The sequence below is a fragment of the Hyperolius riggenbachi genome, chromosome 9 (genome assembly GCF_040937935.1).
Source record: "Hyperolius riggenbachi isolate aHypRig1 chromosome 9, aHypRig1.pri, whole genome shotgun sequence".
In the NCBI taxonomy this organism is placed as follows: Eukaryota; Metazoa; Chordata; class Amphibia; order Anura; family Hyperoliidae; genus Hyperolius; species Hyperolius riggenbachi.
In genome coordinates this window covers 135,001,637-135,021,903 of record NC_090654.1, presented here as the reverse complement: position 1 = coordinate 135,021,903, position 20,267 = coordinate 135,001,637, and the positions used below count along the sequence as shown (strand labels likewise).

Here is a 20,267-nt window from a genome sequence, read left to right as displayed (position 1 = left end):
GGAATACCAGAATTGGCCTAAGCGCCTTGTGCTTGTGACAGATGAAAGTAGTTTCACCCTGAAAGCGTGATGGACACCAAAGGGTCTGGAAAGACTACAGAGAATGTAACATCAACATCATTCAGCAGGACTGGTTTGGTGGTGGTTCAGTGATGATCTGGAGGGAAGCACAGACCTTTACAGGCTACATAACGGCACCTTGACTGCCATTAGGTATTAGGAGGAAATCATTGGACAGATTGTCAGACCCTGTGCTGGTGCAGGGAGTCCTGGGTTCCTTCTGTTGTATGACATTGCTCAGCGAGAGGCTCCGAGAGCATGCAGGCAGTTCCTGGAGAATGAAGGAATTCACACCATTGACTGGTCCTTACACTCGGCTGCCCTAAATCCAGTAGAAAACATCTCAGTCTAACTGAACGTCTGGGGGAGATCCCCAGAACACCATCCGTCATCTAATTAGGATCATGCTCCGATGTTGTCAGGCATACTTGCATACAAACAAGTGGTGGTCATAGAAACCACTAAGTACAATTTTGATTTGCTGCAATTACATGTTGGCAAAATTGATTTTTAGGGTGTCTTTGAATTCAACCCTTCGTTTTTCTATTTTATTACCGAGTCCATATCAGTATAGCTATCCAGCATTGCTGAACATCCTCCTCACTACCTGTCCAGTGGAGACACAAGATAATGTAAAAAGGAAATCACATCAGTGATGCACACGTATGCTTGGTGGAGTAGACAAGCAGACAAGAAAGGTACTGAAGGGCAAGAGAAGATTGGGGTGGTGCAAGCAGCAAATAATAATACCTGTACTTCCCTGAACTACTCTGAATGGTTAGGAAACCCAGGAGGAAGCTCCTGTAGTCAGAGTGAGCATCAGTCCTTCCAGTGCTATTGGACAATGGGCTGCTCTGGGGTCCCTAATGTGTGACTAATGTGGTGGTTCCTGCACCACTCAGTGTTAGCATAATAATTTCAGGAATGCCCCTATGGAAAGTACTCAGCTTTAACCTAGAAAAAAAGAAAAGGTACCATCCAAATGTATGTACTGGTAGTTTACGTCAGTACCGAGTGTGCTCTTACTGATATGAGCTTTTCACTAGCTAGATTTAGCATCTGTCTCAAAACTGCCCAAACTAGCTATTATTACCTGAACACTGCTAATTCTAATCTATAAAAGGTATTTTAGCTATGACTTTTTAGCTACGACTAAAAACTAATGTTTGCTGTTTAATCCACAGGGAAGGTGATAAAAAGGTGCCAATTCTGAAGAGATACTATTTTCTAATATATTCTGCAAATATGAAGGTGATATCTGATAAGTATGTATCATTATTTATGATCTTATTTCCTGACAGAAAAATCTGTAGAGTCACATTTTGGCTAGATGACCTTTCATAACATGAATCAAACGCAGATAGAACAGAGGCGCCAAAAAGAGTAAAAACACTATTACTTAAAAACAGTAAAAAGAGGGAAGGTAAGGTGGACTTACCTCCCTCTAGCAGTGGACAACAGGACTCTGAGGTAGAGTAGAATGCATTTATTAAACAGTGTAACTCCTAAAGATGCAACGCGTTTCGCAGGCCACAGCACCGCTTCCTCAGGCTATACAGGAGTTCAAAAAAGCTGTAAATGGGACATATACATAAATCAACAAAAAAGCATCAAACACTGACAGAGGCATACAGCTGTAACATTGGAACATAAATGTCATTATAACCAGCATCTGTTGGTCTGCGAAGATCAGATAAGTCTATCTTAGTGAAGAAAGAGTTAATCAAAAATGTTCAAAAAAAAAAAAAAAAGTTCAAAAAAAAAAAAAGTTCAAAAAAAAAAAAAAAAAAAAGGTGTGACAATGGAGAGAGTGCATGCTCTCTAAACTATTTTTACACTTGCAGAAAGAGTTAATCAAAAATGTTCAAAAAAAAAAAAAAAAAAAAAGTGTGACAATGGAGAGAGTGCATGCTCTCTAAACTGTTTTTACACTTGCAAGTGTAAAAACAGTTTAGAGAGCATGCACTCTCTCCATTGTCACACTTTTTTTTTTTTTTTTTGAACATTTTTGATTAACTCTTTCTTCACTAAGATAGACTTATCTGATCTTCACAGACCAACAGATGCTGGTTATAATGACATTTATGTTCCAATGTTACAGCTGTATGCCTCTGTCAGTGTTTGATGCTTTTTTGTTGATTTATGTATATGTCCCATTTACAGCTTTTTTGAACTCCTGTATAGCCTGAGGAAGCGGTGCTGTGGCCTGCGAAACGCGTTGCATCTTTAGGAGTTACACTGTTTAATAAATGCATTCTACTCTACCTCAGAGTCCTGTTGTCCACTGCTAGAGGGAGGTAAGTCCACCTTACCTTCCCTCTTTTTACTGTTTTTAAGTAATAGTGTTTTTACTCTTTTTGGCGCCTCTGTTCTATCTGCGTTTGATACATATTACTTATCCACCTTTGGTGGAGGGGTACGCCCCCTTTTTTTTCCCTATCTACAGAGAGCGACTTTTATACCCGAGTGGGGTCGGGTACCAATTCTCCCCACCTGCCTTTCAAGTGGTTGCCTGCTGGTGACCCTTTTTTGTGAGTATAATTCTGCACGAACTATCTAGACAGATTTTCTCTGTTAAAACTATAGTGCACTATTGGGCTCTCGGTGCCCTGTTTTTCCTTTTGTTTTCATAACATGAAGTACTTTTTATTGAAACCTGCATACAGGGCAGCCATCAGGGGGGGACAACTAAACACTGCAGTGAGGGGCCCAGGGCTTCTGGGGGCCCTGGCCCCCCAAAAGCGATGGAAGGGCCGCATGTGCTGGCTGCAGGCCTGTGGCTAAGTAACCAGCACACCGCGTTCCAGCACTGAGAGAAGAGTGACATCAACGCTTGAACGTGGGGAGCAGATGAGTGAGCCTGCTACAGCGGACTTTCTATACTGGGGCACCACCTATATCTGGCTACAGGCTACCTATACTGGGCCACCACCTATACCTGGCTACCTATACTGGGGCTGGAACCACTAATACCTAGCTACCTATACTGGGGCACCACCTATACCTGGCTACTTATACTGGGGCTGGAACCACCTATACCTAGCTACCTATACTGGGGCACCACCTATACCTGGCTGCCTATAATGGGGCACCACCTATACTTGGCTTGTTAACCGGGGCCTACCTGTCTTTTGCTAGTATTTTGCTCCACCCACAACATGCCATGGTCACTCCCACTTTTTGCCGCATCACGATGTGCATGCCGCTTTCTTCAGTATCGGAGCCATGCACATTTTTCGCCACAGCGCAGTTCACGCACGGACACGGGGTGGAGTGGCTAGTGGGTGGGTACAGCAACCAATGGGTGGGCCCAGGGAGGCGGGCCCAGGCCTGATGATGTGTGAGGGGCCCCAAAATTTCTGATGGCAGCATTGCCTGCATATCAAAATTGATCAGCAGTTCCAGAGTTACTGGCAGCTGAATATGCAAATTACAACTTTTCTTATAAAGTCAACCTTGACATGTAGTTTTTGCTTACAATAATGTGTCTGTGTATCGTGCCATCATATGATCACTTTATACTGTTCATGGTTTGATACATTTGTCTGTCCTACTGCAGCATTTTGAATAATTCATAAAGAATGATTTTTTTTTGTTTTTGTTAAAATTGTGTGGCTTCAATATTAAAACTAGTAGTCTTGGAGATGCACAGCAGCAATAAAATAATTTTCAGATTCTAACTTTTCCCTACTGTAAAAGAAAAATACGTTGATTGCTGCCATCTCTGTTACTAATGATTGAAAACATAATTTTCCACTTCCTGTGTGGACATGAACCAATGGCAGGGGCGCCTCTAGCCATTTTGTCACTCCAGGCGAGATAACCTGTGGCAACCCCCCAGCACGCCCCCACCATGAAAATAATTGTAATGCGGAAGCTTTTCACCCGAAAACAATCCAAATGCGTCAGCATTTCACCAGAAAATAATGGTAATGCAGCATTGTTTCATCTGAAAATAATCATAATGCGGCAATATTTCACAAGAAATTACACTTATTGTGGCAGCAGGGCCCCACTTTCATCAGGCACAAAGGGGGACAAAAGAAGACACACAGGGGGACAAAGGGATGCACAGGGGGACAGAAGGAGGCGTGAGGGTCAGAAGAAGTCACAAAAGAGGACAGAAGGAGGCACAAGAGGACAGAAGGAGGCACACAGGGGGACAGAAGGAGGCACAATGGGAGACAGATTGAGACACAGGAGGACAGAAGTAGGTACACAGAGGGGCAGCAGGTGGTACAGGGGGACAGATTGAGGCACAAAGGGGGACAAAAGGAGGCACAGGGGGACTAAAGGAGGCATACAGGGAAAGAAGGCGGCACAAAGGGGGCAAACGAATGCACAATAGGGGACAGAAAAAAGCACAACGTGGGGCAGAAGAAGGCACAGTAAGACAGTAGGAGGCACAAAGCGGAACAGAAGGATGCACAAAGAGGGACAGAAGGAGGCACAGGGGGACAGAGGAAGGTGCAGGGGACAGAGGTGGCACATGGGAACTGAAGAGGCAAATGGAGACAGAATGAGGTACAAAGGGAGACAGAAGGAGGCACATGAGGACAGAAGGAGACAGAGTGGGATGGAAGGAGGATCAAGGGGGCAGAGGTAGCACAACGGGACAAACAAAAGCACAAGGGGATATAAGGAAGCACAGCGGGACAGAAGGAGGCACAAAGGGGCACAGAAAGAGGCAGAGGTGGCACAGGGGGACTGAAGGAGTCACAAAAGGAGAAAGGAAGCTAAAGGGAGACAGAAGGACAAACAGGGGGTCAGACATGGCACAAGGGACTGAAGGAGGCACAAAAGGGACAGAAGGGGGGGGGAGGATGCACAAGGTACAGAGAGACACAGAGGCAGCTGCCTGCAACTTATTACTAACAACAGATGCAGCAGAAGCAAGTAATAGAACACCCATGGAGGTGGGGATTAGTCAGAGGGTGGGGCTTCATTCAGGGGGAGGGGCTTAATCCAGCAACATGGCGCCCCCAGGACCAATGGCACTCCAGGCAATGGCCTGTACTGCCTATGCCTAAAGGCTCCCCTGGCCAATGGAAATTCTCATAGATGGAGAAACAAAGGAGCAATTAAAATTCAGCAAATGTCCTGATGTTTCCCATGCTATCCTAAACCCTGTTTCCCGGAATTAGCCTTACTGGTAATTAAAAGGAATAATATAGAAGTTTGCTTCTCACTGCTTTGGGTGGTATTTGTCTTTCTCAATCTCAGGTTCTCTACCAAGTACCAAGCTTGGAAGCTTGAGGGTGCTGTGCTGTATAGCAGTGGCTGGAAGTGTAATGGTTAAGGGCTCTGCCTCTGACACGGGAGACGTGGGTTCAAATCTCGGCTCTGCCTGTTCAGTAAGCCAGCACCTATTCAGTAAGGAGTTTCTTGGGCAAGTCTCCCTAACACTGCTACTGCCTACTGAGTGCGCTCTAGTGGCTGCCTCGCAAGCGCTTTGAGTCCGACAGGAGAAAGGCGCAATACAAATACTGCAATTATTATTATTATTATTATTATTATTATTATCCTACCTTCTCCTAACAATCCACTCATACTCAGAGAGCTCAGATACTGTTCCCCAGAACTTTCGGAGCCTCTCTCCCAGTTTAGAAGTCACAGGCCTGAGTACACCTAGGACCACTTTGGCTTTAATTGTCCACATACTCTCTAGTTCATCTTTCAGGCAGATGGACTTCTCCAGGTTCTTCTAGTCCATTTTCCTGGCACTTCTGTCAATGAACACTGCTACATCTATCACCACTGCTGATTCCTATCTGCTGATGGTATATCCCATGCAGCTTTGCCATGGGACTTCCTGTAGTTTGTTTTTCTTCCATGTGTGTAGCAACCTCGGTCTATCAGCAACTCATCTTATGCTCGCCATACACTTATAGATGTACAGCAGATTCAACTATCAGATTTCTGTCAGATTCCTGTCAAGTCTAATCTGACAGGAATCTGATATGTGCCACACACTATTGAAAATCGAACTAAATGCATTATTGGACCATTAGATCCAATGTAACACTATGGGCCATCAATCTGCTGCCAGCAGCAGATCGACCTAGATCTTCCATCCTGTCAGATAGATCAAATCGATCGAAATCGGCCACAAATCAATCGATCGGCAATCAATTTCCAATCCATTTATTCGATCGAAGGCTGAAATCGACCAGTGTATGGGCCCCTTTACTCAAGTACAATAGTATGATTTATCCATGACAGTGACTCAGTGACAGTGACTCTGACACTCACCAGACTCATCCACACTCTTTCTACCTGTACAGTCTCGGAGCATTTGCCTAGTACACATACACATACAATTTTCTGTTAGATTTTTCTGTTAGGTTATTTTCTGTATAGACTAGTCATTATCTCTGTTCGCTGAGTAGAACAATGCCTAATTGCTAGGCAGATAGATGGTTAGATAGATATTTTCCAACATGTTTGAAATTATCTACCTGGCAGGTAAATCTAATGCTGGGCATACACGGCCCAGATTCCCCTTATCAATCGAGCCGCTGATGGCTCGATTGATAATATCCGACAGGTCCAATGACCTGCCAGGTAGATTCCCCGCTCGATCCCCGCCGGCGGACAATAGTGGGGAATCGAGCGGCTGATAAGGAGCGGCAGCGGGGACGAGCAGGAATCGATCCGCGCAGACGAGCGGGCACGCGGCGGGGACGTGGCGGGAGTTGATCCGGCGGCTAACCAGCATAATGCTGGGCATACACAGCTCGATTTTGCCACTCCATTCTCCCGCTCGATCATTTCACCGCTCGATTCCGCAGTCAATTCTCTTATCTACTGCTCATTTTTTAGTCATCAGTTTGAATGACTGCCATTCAATCCTTCTGTGATACACAGCACAGCCTAATAGGTGACAAAGGTCAAAGACAAACAGATCCTGTTGCTGCTTTGCCTGTCTTTGGGTGGATCACCAGTCCCCTGAAAGATTAGAAATGTTGTCGCCTTGGTGAACAATCAACTTAAAGTGGACCTGCACTCTTGCACAGGACAGAAGAAAAACATAGTGAAATACACCCTGTATGTATTTAGAGAGTTTAGCCTGTCTAATTCCCCACTGATCTGTGACTAATCAGCATTTGTAATTTGATCTCTCAGCTGTGTCAGCTCAGGAATCTCCTCTGGTGGCAGAGCAGATAATTTGTAAACACAGCATGCTAACAATAGGTCTGCTTCCATGGAAGCAGGAAGTAGACACACTGTAGATTTATTGTAGGTTTTGTATCAGCTGTAACAAAGAAATGTTTTTCTTTAACCACCCTGGCGTTCTATTAAGATCGCCAGGGCGGCTGCGGGAGGGTTTTTTTTAAATAAAAAAAAAACTATTTCATGCAGCCAACTGAAAGTTGGCTGCATGAAAGCCCACTAGATGGCGCTCCGGAGGCGTTCTTCCGATCGCCTCCGGCAGCCAGAAGTAACACGGAAGGCCGCAATGAGCAGCCTTCCGTGTTTGGCTTCTCCTGTCGCCATGGCGACGAGCGGAGTGACGTCATGGACGTCAGCCGACGTCCTGACGTCAGACGCCTCCGATCCAGCCCTTAGCGCTGGCCGGAACTATTTGTTCCGGCTACGCAGGGCTCAGGCGGCTGGGGGGACCCTCTTTCGCCGCTGCTCGCGGCGGATCGCCGCAGAGCGGCGGCGATCGGGCAGCACACGCGGCTGGCAAAGTGCCGGCTGCGTGTGCTGCTCTTTATTTCAGCAAAATCGGCCCAGCAGGGCCTGAGCGGCAGCCATCGGCGGTGATGGACGAGCTGAGCTCGTCCATACCGCTAAGATGGTTAAAGGTTATTATGCTGTTGTATATCTTTTAGAGCAGAGAGGACGTTCTGAGTTCAGGTCCGAACAAAAAAGAAGAAGAAAAATGAGCAGTAGATAAGAGAATTCCACTATACACTGTGGAAAGCTTCTCCCGTGTCAGAGGCAGAGCCCTTAACCATTACACTACATATCCTATGTGTCTGTGCACACTGGAGCAATGAGGTTTTGTAAAAAAAAAACCCATAGCATTACATTGGGAAGAGCTTTTGAAACCTCTAAAAGCTCTTCCCAATGTAATGCAATGGGGTTTTTTACAAAACCTCATTGCTCCAGTGTGCACAGACACATAGGATAACATTAGCAGCAGATTTAAAAACTCAAAACGCTCAGAAAAACTCCTCTGGTGTGCACCAGGCCTCAGGGTCTATTTCCACTGCTGCAGAACCCACAGCATTTCCCTGCAAGCGATTTGAGCTGGGAAACGCTGCCTATTCCGACAATAGCCTTGCTGTCCAAATTGCATGTTGGTGTAAGGTCAAGATGCTGCATTTTACCACAGCACACCCAAATCCCAATAGCCATGCATGGCATGGCTACAGGGATTTGGATGCCAACTTGCATCACTGCAAGTACTGGCTTGCCTCCTGCAAGATGCATGCTGGCTCAGTAGAAACCACCTAAGGCTCATACACACATCAGACTATAGTCTTTGGAAAATGAAAGATCACAGACCAATCTTACCACCCTTCATGTAGTATGAGAGCCATACTCTACACAGTCTTTTCTATGGAGCTGAACTCCACATCAGAAAAAAATCTTTGCAAGATGCTGCACACACAGATGCTGTACAGACACAAAAGATCAGTATCTGCAAAAGATCTGTTCCTGCCAAAAATCCATTCCTGCAAATTGCAATGATAGTCTATGAGATCTGCAGATTATCATACACACATGATTTAACTGACATTCATCTGCAGATCAGATCCACCAGGATGGATTTTCAGATCTGCAGATGATTGCTTGATCTGCAGATGAATGTCAGTTAAATCATGTGTGTATGACGATCTGCAGATCTCATAGACTATCATTGCAATTTGCAGGAATGGATTTTTGGCAGGAACAGATCTTTTGCAGATACTGAACTTTTGTGTCTGTACAGCATCTGTGTGTGCAGCATCTTGCAAAGATTTTTTTCTGATGTGGAGTTCAGCTCCATAGAAAAGACTGTGTAGAGTATGGCTCTCATACTACATGAAGGGTGGTAAGATTGGTCTGTGATCTTTCATTTTCCAAAGACTATGGTCTGATGTGTGTATGTGGCCTAAGGCCGGGGTCACACTTGTCCATGCAGATAAGCATCAGTGCTGCTGATAAGAAGGTTGTGAAACTAGAGAAGACTGTACACAGTGAGATTGCTGCTCTAGTAAAAGTGAGGTTGGCCTGGTGTGGCAAAAAATGCAAAATGTGGTCCTAATTTTGCCTATGAGTTTTGCTTGTTGTCACTATAAATGAGGCAGCTGGTCAGCACAGATGATAGTTTGACCTATATTGAAGCCGTATTGAAGCAATTTGGATACAGTGTAAACTTGCGAATGCTTGGTTGTCTGCATTTTTAAAGTGTATCGGAGGCGGATTTCCTAGACTAAAAATGGGAACACAGAGGTATGTACTCTGTACAAACGGTGTCTCCTCTACACAGTTCTCTGCCCTCCACTAACCTCCCCCTCCGATCACCGCCACACCTCCCAAAAAAATGCTGACATCTAAACATGCATCAATTCTATGGGCCTGTGCTGAATTTTAACTGATCACCTTATTCTAACTCGCTGCATGCAGGTCAAGTCCATGTCCAGTCTCCATTGCAGTTCACATACATTATAACCCGTGCGTTATGCAACTGACCACTGTGAACCTAGCCGAGTGACCCTGCAGAATTATTTTGCAACGTAACTGAGCAAAACCCTAACCCTAAGGGCCCTTTTCCACTAGCAATCGCTAGCGTTCGCGCTAAACGCTAGCTATTGCTGAATCGCAAGTGCAGGAAACTTCCCGGCGATTGTGTTCACGATTTTGCTATGCAATGCACAGCAAAATCGTGGCAAAGATCGCTCCGCGGTGCGATCGCGTTTGAGTCAAAAACAAATCGCGGTAGTGGAAATTACCTACCGCGATTCCTATGGTAAAAAGCAAACCGTAGCGATTTCAAAATCACTAGCGGTTTGCGATTTTGCATCGCAAACGCCGCTACTGGAAAAGGGCCCTCATGGCCCATACACACGGGCGTGTTGCGGCGACAGGTCGCCCGTGTGTATGACGCGCGCGCCCCGAACAGTCGCTACTCAGAGCTGTCGCTAGGCGATTGGCACGGCCAATCGCCTGCTACAGCTGTTGCCGCAACTGTCGCTAGTCCGCCGTGTGTATGCGGACTAGCGACAGCAACCCCATACACAATGTATGGAGCTTCCGGCAGAGGGGAGGAACCTTCGGCGACAGCTTCCGCCGCATCTCTGTCCCTCTGTGCGCCGTGTATGGCTGATGCACAGAGGGACCTGGCGACGAGCTGTCTCTGCTTTTTTTTTTTTTTTTTTTATATATTGGGCGACTTGCTACATTTGTGCCTCGTGAGTACGAGGCTTTACTCTAAATGCAAGCTAGCAACCTGCTGCAGGGCTTCAGATAAAAGTGGCTTAGTTAATAGCACTCTTGCCTTGCAGCGCTCGATCGCTGGTTTAAATCTGGGCAAGGACACTATCATTGGGTTTGTGTGTATCCCTGTGCTTACATGGGTTTCCTCTCGGCACTGTGGTTTCCTTCCACATCCAAAAAAAACATTCAGATATGTTAATTGGCTTCTCTCAAAATTTGCCCTAAGGTGTCTATACACTTATCAATTTTCCCTGGTTGATTTGATTACTGTGATAGAATCTGCCAGAGATTAATGCCACAACATAGCCGCCCAATAGTAATTTCCCACCAAAATGGATTAAAATGATTGATCACTGCAGACAGAAAGTGTGATCAAAAAAGGATGTGGCAGTAGTGACGGTAGATCGACAACTGGCAGACCTACCCAGGTCTCTCCATTCCCCCCCCCCCCCCCCCCCCCCCAATCTAAAAAAGTGCCCCTAAAGAGTGTTGGCAGCAGAGAGCACTCACCTGAAGCTTCCTCCTGCGTTCTCTCTCCACCCCTGCTGAGGCCTGTGACTACAGAGATCAGAGCGGGATCTATTTGTTGGTCAAATCGGGTGGCCATCTACCAGTGTATGGCCACCTGTAAACTTTGATGAACATATTACCGCGACTGTGATAATAATGACTGTAAGCACCTCTGAAGGGACAGTAAGTGACATGACTAAGTAAGCACTGCAAAAGATATCAGCTCCATGTAAATACAATAAATATAATAATCAATGAGGTGCTAGTTTTCTGAATTGATGCTAAAGTTGGCTCAATTTATGTGCAACTTGGAACTGGGCTAAAAAATTGCATAGATTGGGCAGTTGCTCAACTCTGAACAGCAGTGTGGATTTACTACAGGAAGAGTACTCAGATAAAGGGACTTCAGGCAATTTCTTAGTAGAGCTAGCACTATATGTGCCTATGTTTATATCATTGTCACATATTTAGGTATGCTTTAAAGCTGAATTATTGCAAATACCTTCTGCTTTCAGAAGGCAAAATTATAATTAGCTTTGCTTTTTTTTTTTTTTTTTTTTTTAGAAAGAGAGCTTTTCGGTTTCTTCTAGCCGTAACATTTAGCAGAATTGCATGCGTTTTCCACTATGTGCTATGGGGAAACTGCATGCGATTCTGTCAAGTGTGACCCTGGCCTTACACTCTCTTTTTGGATTCCAATACAGCAAGAGTTAAAAACTTGAGTTGTTATCCATGCAATAGAGGAGAACAGCTTGTGGAATTCCATCAGTCAATGGAAGTCAAAAGCCTGATATATTTCAGGGGAAAAGCAGGCAATAAAGCCTGGCACACACATCCAATTTTGACCACCTTCATGTAGTATGAGAGCTTACCTACACTATCTGTTCATAGTATTCAAAGTCTGTTGGCCCTAAAAACTCCATGGCAATGGAAAAATAGGTCAGTGACTGGCCAATCAAAATTTGATGTGTGTATGCACCTTTTGAGGCAGAGGATCAGCAGGGCAACCAGCCAATTTACATTGTTTAAAAAGAATATAGGAGAAGAAAGGCTCCATATCACTCTCACTTCAGGTGTCCTAACTAGCTGGCAGTTCTGATTGTGACCTCACTAACCTCAGTTAGGCCTAGAACCCACTACAAAACGCTATCACTAATCGCAATTGCTAGCTTATTTAATGAGCGGTTTATAAGCGATTTAATGAGCAATTGCTGGCGATTTTGGTAGCGCTTTTAAAAAGTGTCAGCGATTGTGTAGCGATTAGCAATTAGCATTTTTAATTCTGATTGGTCCTTTCAATTAATTATAATTTTTTACAGTGTGCAGTAATGTAAAAACGCTAGCAAAATCGCTCTGTGTAGGTTTTGACGAGCGATTATGCCAGTGTTTATATACTTTACATTGCAGAAACGCTGACGCTAAGAATGCTGCAAGTCCTGCGGTTGCAATTTTGGTAATCGCAATCGCTCCAGTGGAAGTTGGCCCAACCATTAACATTAGCTGAGCGTTTAGGGCATTTTGAATCGCTCCCTAAACGCTCAAAAATCGCTCTAGTGGGTTTGAGCCCTTAGGGCTGGGACCCACTAGAGCATTTAGGGATCGCTTTCAATTGCTAGCAATTTCCCTAAACACTCTGCCAATGTAAATGAATGGGACAGATTCCACTAGAGAGATTGCGATTAGGCAACTCGCAATCACAGGGCATGCAGCATTTTGGGAGCGTTTCCATTCTAATGTACTGTTTAGGAGCAGGGAAAAATCGCTTGCAAAACACTACCACAAATTGCTAGCAATTGCAAAAGCGTTTATTGTAAATTGTTAATAAATATGTTTAGCAGAGTGGATAACAAATTTGATGCTAATAATTTTGCAGGAGAGAGAGAGAGAGAATGGAGTTGAAGAGAGGATATAAAAAGGGGAAAAGTTCCAGTTAAGAACAAAGAGGTAGCCTGAGGGTCCTAACATGACCATAGTGGAATATTAGTAAAGTACTGTATGTGCATGTATGTACATGGAATATGAGAAGTAATGGACACACACACTATAATAATTTTTAACAAAGTTTTAAAAGTCCACTTGTTGCATCCAATCATACCCTCAGTAGGGGTTATCACGGATATTACAGCAGGATTACAAATCGCATACTTTCAAAGGATTGTACTAACCTGGCTCTGCAATACTCTGTCACAGCACTTCTCCACCCCTTGTGATGTCACAAAATATAGCCCAGGCACCGACTATCAAGAACACTAGCTGCATACTTACGAAGCAGGGAGCGTCTGCTGTGTGCCATTCTTGTAGTGTAGAAAGCCAATGACTTGCTGTGATCCCATTACTCTTCAAATTTGTGCTCGGAGTGCATTTTGTCAGATGTACATAACACCAGTGCCTAAGTAGGGTCATTATTGGCATCTCAGCAATTACTTGCATAGCTCGCTATAAAACATAGATGAGAACAGGTATGATTGACAGGACAGCTAACTGATGATCCTCACTTTCACATTGCAGAAGGGCAGGCACACAACAGTGTTTTCTCATAAGCAGTCCACCAAAGGTGCATGTTTTGCTGCAGTCATCCTTACACATGAACACACCAGTGTGAACTGCTACATCTGTAGACCTCCATAAAATATTCACTACTAGTCTACTACAGAGATTGAAACCACCTCTTGAATCCCACTTTCTCCCTGTTTTTGGTGTCATAATATTTTGTCTACTAACAGAACATGAACCCTACATCCATTGTCAAAATTACTATGGCATACATTATGAGATACTTACACTGGCGTAATTAAGGAGCTTGGGGCCCGAGTGCGAGTTTTACATGGAGCCTCAAGCACTCTATTAATATTGAGCCCCAAAACCTACCAAGGACAGCTACAGTGTCAGAGAGGTAGATTCAGGCTTCTTTCACACTAAGACGTTGCATTAGGTGCTACGTTAAGGTCACATAACGTGCACCTAACGCAACGCATGGTGGTGGTGGCAGAGGACGTTAGCAAAGAGCCGCGTTAAGCGGCTCTTTGATGAGTCCGTGATGCGTACTATAGTATGCATGCGCTGGTGGAGACCACGTGAGCGGAACACTCCGCATCACGTGGTCCCGCCAGTGACGTCAGCACAGTGCAGTGAATATTAATTAGCCATGTGGCTAATCACTGTGCCTGTGCAAGCAGGCTAACGCGGCAAGGCCGCTCTAACGCCGTAGCATGCTGCACTTTAGATTGACGTGCAGCGTTACAATGTAACGCAACGTGGGTGCTGTGAACAGCCCATTGCAGTTACATTGCTGTGCGTTGGGGAGCGTTACAGGCTGCACTAGCGTGCGCCTGTAACGTCTCACTGTGAAAGCAGCCTCAGGCTAGGTGCACACTTAGCAGCAGAAACGCTAACGTTGCGGGAAATGCTGCGTTTTTGCCGCTAATGGAAGTCTATGGGCAGGGACAGATCTAGGGGGGGGGGGGGGGCAGGCGGGTCTCTTGCCCCAGGCGCAGTTTGTTGAATTCTTAAAAATTTGGATGGGGAATGGAAGTTTAGGCGCCAAAACCTGACCTTTAGGCGCCAAAACCTGACCTTGCCCCAGGCGCAACTTGGTCTAGATCCGTCCCTGTCTATGGGCCGCATGAAAAAACGCAGTATCAAAAATACATATGTGTTTTTGATGCGTGCGTTTTTAAAAACGCTGGTTTTGTTGCACGATCTTCAAAAATGCAGCAAAAACGCACATAATGACAGTCAATGAAAAAGCAATGGTATTTGTATGCGTATTGTATCCATGCGTATTTGTATGCATTTTTGGTTTAAAAAAATATGTTTTGTGACGTACTTCTGCCCCCTTTTTCTTTTCCTAGTGATTTGCATAAAACGCAAAAGAAAAACACATTAAAAAACGCATATGCGTTTTGTTTATGCCAACCACAAACGCATTGAAACACATGAAAAACGCATATGCGGTAAAAAAACGCGACAACACCAAAAACACAGCAAAAATGCCCAAAAAACGCACACAAAATGAAACATGACATAAAACGCAGCCTTTCAAGTTATGTTATGTGTGCACCTAACCTTAGGCCTCTTTCCCACCAAGACGTTGCGTTTTAGGGGGCGTTATGGTCGCATAACGTGCCCCTAACGCAACGCCTGGTGGAGTTGGAGGAGGACGCCAGAGTGAGTTGCGTTATGCAGCTCTTTGTGCGCACTGCGCAGTACAGTTCCGTTCCGATCACGTGGTCTCCGTGGCGCTGATTGGCTGGCGGGACCACGTGATGCGGAGTGTTCCACTCCAATCAGGCGGCCGCTCCAGGAAAACAACACTGCAAGTGCAGTGAATATTAAGTAGCCATGTGCCTGGCTACATTAGTGGACTCTCCCCGCCATTTCTCCGGCAGCATATATTAAAAAAAAAAACATTACTGAGCATGTGCACACAGTCTAACGCGTCTAAAGCCGCATATAACGTACTGCATGCTGCACTTTCCCAGAACGTGCAGCGTTACAATGTAACGCAACGTGGGCACTGTGAACAGCCCATTGATTTTTCATTATTGTGCGTTACTCTGCGTTACAGGCTGCTCTAACGTGGGACTTTAACGTCTTACTGTGAAAGCAGCCTGAGGGCCCATTCACACTAGAGCATTTTGCCACAATTTCGGTAAAATACTCAAACACTAGCGTTTTTTAAAAGCGCTAGTGTAATGAATCCCTATGGGCCCATCGCTGAGAAATGCGAAACGCAAACGCGTCGCCTGCACCATTTTCAGGCGATTTTCCAGGTGCTAAACTCGATCGCGGAAAAATCGCTGCAGTGCTCAGTGATTTTGCCGCGTGAAATCGTGGAAAAATCACTCTTGCAAAACGCCGGAAAAAATTGCAGCGTTTTTTACGTTTCTAAGTGTGAATGGGGCCTTAGAGTAAGGCAGGGGACAGTTTTCTGGGTGTTTTTCTGGATGTATTTTCTGCACTCCATGTGTGTTTTCACAGCAACTAGTGTTGGGGTAGGAAGACACTAGGCAGAATCGTATATGCGTTTTTCATAGCACATAGTGGAAAATGCATAAGCAATTCTGCCTAGTGTGTTCCTACCCTAATTGATAGAGAAAACTGACAAAATAATTCAGCAGGATGTCAGTTTTTTTTCTGTGCGTGAAAAACACATTGAGGCCCCATTCACACTTAGAAGCGCAAAACGCCAGCGATTTTTGTCGGCGTTTTGTGAGAGTGATTTTTCCACAATTTCACGCGGAAAAATCACTGGACAGTGCGATTTCTCCGCTATCGCGTTTAGCACTTCTATAGCGTTGAAACGCAATCGCCGGAAAATCGACTGAAATTGATGCAAGCTACGTATTTGCGTCTTGCGATTTTGGGGGCGATTTGCAGCGATTAGCGCAAATCGCCCAAGTAAGAATGGGCCCACAGGGTTTTATTACACTAGCGCTTTCAGAAGTGCTAGCATTTGAGCGTTTTGCCAAAATCGCCAGCAAAACGCTCAAGTGTGAATGGGGCCTCAGTGTGAACTAGTCCATTGATTAACATAAGTTCTCAGTTGAAATAGTTTTTTCTGTGCAGAAAACTCACACGAAAACAGTGCAGGGGTCACACTTGTCTTTCAGTTTCTACACTTTTCAGAAAACTGAAAGACAAATGTGACCTCTACCTTACAGCAGCTAATGTAATTTATAGAGAAAACTGACAAATTGCGCAAGATGTCATTTTTTTTTGCTGCGTGCGAAATCTACATTGAGGCACGGAACACACTTGTCAGTTTTCGTACGCGTTTTCTGCACAGAAAAACTGAGAACTCATGTTAATCAATGAGCTAGTGCACACTTAGGCCTAGTGCACACCGGAGCGTTTCCGCTGCGGTTTGCGATCTGCTTGCGGGTGCGGATCCGCTAGGGTAATGTATTTAAATGGGCTGGTGCACACCAGAGCGGGAGGCGTTTTGCAGAAACGCATACTCCCGGGCTGCTGCAGATTTTGGATTGCGGATGCGTTTCTGCCTCAATGTTAAGTATAGGAAAAGCGCAAACCGCTCTGAAAAACGGCACTTCAGAGCGGTTTGCCAGGCGTTTTTGTTACAGTAGCTGTTCAGTAACAGCTTTACTGTAACAATACATGAAATCTACTATACCAAAACCGCTACACAAAACCGCAAAACGCTAGCTGAAACGCTGCAGAAAAATAAGAAAAAGCGTTTCAAAATCTGCTAGCATTTTGCGGATCTGCTAGCGGTTTTTGGTGTGCACTAGGCCTTAGGGCCCGTTCAGATCAGAAATGCGGATGGCCATGCGTGCGGAAACGCGTGCGGACCGCAACGCGTACGAACGCATGGCCATCCGCGTTTGTGTGCGTTGCGTGGCTGACCCCATCACTGAAAGTGAATGGGACAGCCACGCGTTTTTGCAAAATCTGCGTGCAGCATGCGTCCCCGGACCGCACAGGTCCGGAACGCATGCAGTGTGAACATCAGACATTGCACTCTATGCAATGTCTGATGTCGTGCGTTTTGGCCACCTGCACGCGTTTCCAAAACGCGGCTGGAAACGCGTGCAGTGTGAACGGGCCCTTACTGTGTTGTTCGCATGCAGAAAAAAAACTGACATTCTGCATCCTGATTCTGCACATTTTGGCAGTTTCCTCTATCATTTACATCAGCTGCTGTGAAAAAAATGTGTGCGTTTTTCTGCATGGAAACACACTTGGTGTGCAGAAAAAGTATGCAGAAAAACACGCGCGGAAAACTGAAAGTCAAGTGTGTTCCCTGCCTCAAGTGTGACCTAGCTCATTGATTAACATGAGTTCTCAGTTGAAGTCAGTTTTTCTGTGCAGAAGCCCGTACAAAAGCCGGTAAGTGTGACCCCTGCCTTAAGTGTGTCCCCTGCTTAAGGTAACAATTTGTTAAAAAACAACTGTAACAAGAGGGATATTGAGCTTGCCATATTTATTTCCTTGAATACTAGTTGCCTGGCAGCCCTGCTGATCATTTGCCTCTTATATAATGTGAACCAGCGCTTAGGGCTGCCTGGTTCACGTCTAAAATCAAAATCGCTGACTCCAGCGATTTTCAAATTTTTGGGCATTTTTCCCCCCTTCCTGGCGCTTACCTGCACGGTACGCTTTTGTAAGCACTTTTGCAGAGCTATTCCGATTTTTCACCTCCTGACGTCAGTTAGGAAGTGAACTCTTTAAACCGGAAATGAATAAATATAATGTATTTATTCAGGAAAGCTCTGGGGAAATCGCTATACAAAGCGCTTTTTCAAGTGCTTTGCGATTTCCCTATACCTTCCATTGAGGCAAATCGCCCCGAAAATGGTACAGGCAGCGCTTGCTGAGCGGATCGCAAACGAACCGCTCAGATGTGAACACTCTCATAGGGAATCATTGCACAAGCACTTTTTGGGCGATTTTGAAAATCGCCAGCACTTAAGAAAAATGCAGAACACCCTTAGTGTGAACAAGCCCTAAGCCATAGACCATGACCAAGCATATGCAGATCAGGCATTTCTGACATAATTGTCAGATCTGACTAAATAGCTGCATGCTTGTTTCAGGTATGTTATTCAGGCACTAATGTAGCCAAATAGTTCAGTGGGGCTGCCAGGCAACTGGTATTGTTTAAAAGGAAATAAATATAGCAGCCTTCATATTCTTTGCACTACAGTTTTCATTGAAGGATTATCACTGCAATGCACATACAGCGGTGTTCATTACCAGTGCAGCACCAGTGAAAAGCTAATATGATGGATAAAGTAGGGCTCCTAGTGGGCCCCTCTAGTCTAGGGGACCCAGTGCAGTCGCAACCTCTGCACCCCCTATTGCTACGCCACTGGATATTTACCTTATAGTAAAGTACCAGGCAGGGTTCACTACGGTCAGTTGCATAATGCACTTGTTATAATGAGTGTGAACTGCAATGGAGACTGGACATAGCCTTTAACCTTCCTGGCGGTAACCCCGAACGTAGTTCGGGTTTAGCCGCGCAGGAGGTTTTCTCAGGCCCTGCTGGGCCGATTTGCACAATTTTTTTTTTTTTTGCTGCACGCAGCTAGCACTTTGCTAGCTTCGTGAGCACACCGATCGCTGCCGCCCCGAGCCGATTCGCCACTATCCGCCACGCCGCCCCCCCTCCCAAGACCCCAGGCAGCGCTGAGGGGTGGATCGGGACTCCCGATGACGTCACGACGTCAATGACGTTGGTGACGTCATCCCGCCCCGTCACCGTTCTTTGAATGGGATTTCCTGATCGAAGAGGGTAGGGGGATGCCGCTGCACAGCGGCTATCTCGCTACATGATTTAAAAAAAAAAAAAAATTTACCAAAAAACAGCTGCGCTGCCCCCTGGCGGTTTTTAATAGACCGCCAGGAGGGTTAAAGTGTACCAGAGATGATAAAATAAAAAAAAATGTATACATACCTGGGGCTTTCTCCAGCCCCATGCGCACGGACCGCTCCCACGCCGCCATACTCAGTCTTCTCCAGCTCCGGTACTGGGCCCCATAACTTCAGCCAGTCGCGGCCAGTCGCAAGAGAAGTGCGCTCTCTACATATCTCTCCGGTGGCTGCAATTGATGCAGTACAAATCTTATGTGAAGACCAATCCCCTGGCACTCATGTTCAAAGAGTATATGGAAAAAAATGAATACAGTTGCATGGTAAAATCGAGGGGCTCAGAAATTTGCAGTCTAGTCACATTTATATTTATGGCTACTTAGGTTCCTTTCATTCTTTGGTCCTGATCCAATTATCTTTTTCTCCTGAGATTTCTCCCAGGAGATAATTTTTAATTTGATCTAAAAATAACTTTTCAGTACCTGACAATTAAAAAAGAAGTACGGTACTAAAAAAGAGGTAAAAAAGTTTAACATACTTATTTTGAGTATTTTCTTGCTGGCAGCTGTAAAGGTATTTTATTGGTACAGTTTCAAAATAACTCCTCGGAGAAAACTCAGGAGAAAAGTTAATACGGCCTTTGTTGTATGTGGTGCAACAGACAATATAATTGCATCAAAAATTATGCAAATATATTTCAATGGAGCTTTTCACACTGCTCAATTTGTGGTGTGGTTTTGTCAAGTTCCGATAAAACAACACACTACCAGCAACAAGCACGGTTTAGGGAGCGGTGCACCATACAATTACATTGAAACCGTGTAATGCAACTTTTCATCATTGTTGCGGTGCGATCCTATTTCTGTGGATGTGCACTGCAATGGAATTAGTGTAAAAGGACTGCTATGACGACAATTGCTAGAAACTAGAAA

General features: G+C 45.1%; 1 protein-coding gene across 1 annotated transcript in view; it reads right to left on the bottom strand.

Moving 5' to 3' along the window:
• Positions 1-13,240, bottom strand: part of DUSP23 (dual specificity phosphatase 23) — a 49,952-nt gene extending 36,712 nt beyond the window's left edge. Inside the window, exon 1 of the mRNA XM_068251708.1 lies at positions 13,167-13,240. The gene's annotated coding sequence lies outside the window, so the exon portion shown is untranslated. The remainder of the gene's footprint in view (positions 1-13,166) is intronic.
• Between the last annotated feature and the right edge of the window lie 7,027 nt (positions 13,241-20,267).